Source organism: Oxyura jamaicensis, chromosome 12 (assembly GCF_011077185.1).
Source record: "Oxyura jamaicensis isolate SHBP4307 breed ruddy duck chromosome 12, BPBGC_Ojam_1.0, whole genome shotgun sequence".
NCBI classification, from domain to species: domain Eukaryota; kingdom Metazoa; phylum Chordata; class Aves; order Anseriformes; family Anatidae; genus Oxyura; species Oxyura jamaicensis.
Window position 1 is genome coordinate 14,571,197 of NC_048904.1, and position 3,026 is coordinate 14,574,222.

General features: G+C 52.7%; 1 long non-coding RNA gene across 2 annotated transcripts in view; it reads left to right on the forward strand.

Moving 5' to 3' along the window:
• Window positions 1-3,026, forward strand: part of LOC118173089 — a 5,508-nt gene continuing 2,482 nt past the window's right edge. The window contains exon 1 of one of the 2 annotated variants that reach the window (XR_004753998.1): window positions 1-52. This is a non-coding gene — a long non-coding RNA (uncharacterized LOC118173089). Of the gene's footprint in view, window positions 53-1,111; window positions 2,830-3,026 lie in introns of those variants that run through there. The other variant, XR_004753999.1, reaches the window with a different exon arrangement.

Sequence of the window (3,026 nt, forward strand, 5' to 3'; positions counted from 1 at the left end):
GACTTTCCGCGTGGTGAAGGAGCCGCTCGCCTTCCTCAGGGTGCTCGAGTGGGTGAGTCCCGCGTGGGGAGGGATGGGGAGAGGTGCTGCGGTCGCGGGGGGGTCGCCGTGGTGGTGGTGAGGGGCTGGGGGGTGTCCCCAAGGTGCGCCCCGCGGAACAGGTGGGAGCCGGGCTGGGACGGGGGGGGTGCCGGGGCTGAGGATGGGGACCCGTCGTCCTGCCCTGGTGGGGTCGGTGGGACAGCCTGGGGGGGTTGTGGGTGCCCGTTATCCTTATGCCGGGTGTAAACAAATTTTTAAGAAAAGGGGGGAAAAAATCCTCGTTATGCGCTGAGCAAACTTGTCTCTGGGCCGAGCGGGGAAGGAGGCAGATAATTGGTTTGCGAAGCAATGTCACTGTTGGTTGCTCTGATGCTCATTCGTAGTGAAGTCTGCAGGTCAAATGACATTCATCGCCAGTAGGTCTGCGGGAGGAGAGAGCCTCCCTGAACGGAAAGTTCAGAACATGTCATGGAGGATTAATCACATTCCCCTAACGCTGACTGGCTGGGGAATTATGTAAGCCGCGTATTTTGGGGGGCGCGTCCGTGCGCGGGTGCCTTTACCCGCACGTTGGCACCCGCTGCGCGCAGCCTGCCCGCGGGGTGCTGCTGAGGGGGAGTTCTGGCATCTGTGGGGCAGCTGCTCTCCCCGGAGCCAGCTGCTGGTCCCTGCACACCGCCAGCAGCTCCTCTCCACGCTGAGAGCCCCAAAGCCCCAGGTCCCGTGGCACAGGGTGATGGGGACATGGGCTCGAGGTGGCCCTGCAGCGGGGTGACCTGTGCGTGGTGGCTATGGAGGGTGGACGAGGTCCCCAGAGCTCCTGCAAAGGCAGCTGGTGCTGCTGCTCCTGCCTGCAGGAGAAGTTGGGGTGCTGAGGGGCTGAGCACCAGACACGGCTCTGGGGGGCTTCAGCCACCCTGCAGCACACCCTGCTGCTCGCTGTGAAAGCAAATGGGAAGCAGAACGGGGAGCAAAGCTTTTTTTTGGCAAATAGCTGCTGGGAGCGCAGTGTCTTCAATATCTGTCCAGTGAAGCTGTGCTGGTGGTGGCTGGGCAGCGGGCGCTGGGGGGCACAGGCAACTATTCCATCCCCCCAGCATGTTGGCGTCGTTGGGACACTAAGCGGGGATTCTCAGGGCCCTTTTCTTGATGATCAACTAGTTCTGTAACTTTTTCCAACAGCTGAATATAAGCCTGCCTTTGTCATGGTTGAGAACTACATGTGAAACTCTTGTGGTTGCACGTCTGTAAACACACGTGTGTGCACGGGGACAGCTCTGACACTGGCGTGGATCAGTCCCTTGGGAATGGGGAAGGAGGGTGCGGAGTGCATTAAAACTTAAGATGGTCTCAAAAATTGCTCTTTGAAATGTATCTGTGAGTAGAATTAAGCATATCTTTTTGCAAGGAGTGTGTAAGACTGTATCTAGCTATATGCTCCATAGGCTTTTTGGATTACACAAATTCCAGTTCTCTTCACTTCCTCGTGCTGCTCCCATCATCCTCCTCCTCTAACCATGCCCACCCACTGCCATCCAACTCTCCCCACTTCTCTGGTCTCAAATAAGTGGCCATATTTCCCATATTATTTTTTTTTCCCAGCCTAATTGCCATTTTAAACTTTAAAAAAGCTCCAGCAGATTCTGTGGCAGCTTTCACATCCCCCAGCAGCCTTGCCGCCTTCAGTGCACTTGATCAGAACAGTCAAATTACACCGCTAATTGCTGAATTTACAGCTGTTTCAGTTCGGGTGTTAAATGATGTGTGAGTGGGGTTTTTATGCAGAAAGTGCTGGTGACAGAAGGATTTATTAAACCTGCTCTTGTTAACGCTGATGAGTTTCTCGGAGGTTCGCAGTAATCACCTATCAGAAGGTGTGACCGGTGCCATGCGAGTGACGTGACAGCTGAATCATAACACATCTTTACGTGGAGTTCTGGGATTCGGGAAAGCAACAGCAAGTGATTGTAACATTGCCTTCTCCTGGCTTATTTACCATCTCAGAGGGAGGTGTTAACTCGTGCTTTTGGAAAACTTGCGCTTTTTTTATTCGTGTTTCCCAGAAAGCCAAGTTTTTGATTTCTAGTGTGAAATCAAGCAGGTAGGATCCGGGAGTGGGGAAAGCCCTTTCTACGGTCTAAGGAGGAGGAAAACTGGCACTTCTCTCCTGTTGTCTGTGTGTTGTAACCCACGTGCTACTCGTGGCACCTCTGAACACCTCCCACCTGGGTCCTAGGTCACATGCGGAGGGAAGCAAAGCTCATGGCCCAGCTGGAGACGCACTGGTTCTGGGTGCTGGGTTGCGACACGGGGAGGGTTACAGCACAGGTGGCAGGGCTCCTTGGACTTCCTTGATTTCCAGGGGCTTCCTTGGAAAGGCTGGTGGCCTGGAGGTGGCACTGACCAAAAATGTCCTCAGCTGGTCCAAGCAGTCCAATCTTGAACATGGGCTTTTGGGCAGTTTGGGTAGGCCCATGGAGGAAGTGGCTCAGGGGTCCGTGTGTCTTGTTAATAAACCTCTCATACACCAACTCCAACAGCACTGTTGTACAAGCAAGTGCAAATATTTGCAGGTCTGGAGATAACTGGGATGGCTGTAGGCTTCTCAGGTGTGAAAGCATGACTGCTGCAGGAGCAATCTGTTGGTGTGCGACTTGCAGCTTCCGTGCAGTCACAAACCCCTGTCTTGAGGAGAAGGGACTCGGTCAGGCCTTTGTCAGGCTTCTGTTCTGATTATCACCCAGAGAGAAGATGCTGAAACAGGGCTGAGTCTTCTGAATATTCATGGTACGGTAATATGTTTTTTTTTTTTTGTATTTCTCATGTACATTGTAATCCTATTTCCAGCCAAGAAATTGCATTTAGAAGCCATGCAGAGACAATGTTGGCTCAGGCCCAGGAAAGGTTAAAAGAAAAAAAAAGGGGGACTTGTAGCAATTAAGCCTCAGAGTTGCTTTTTTTTTTTGTTTGTTTTTTTTTTTTTT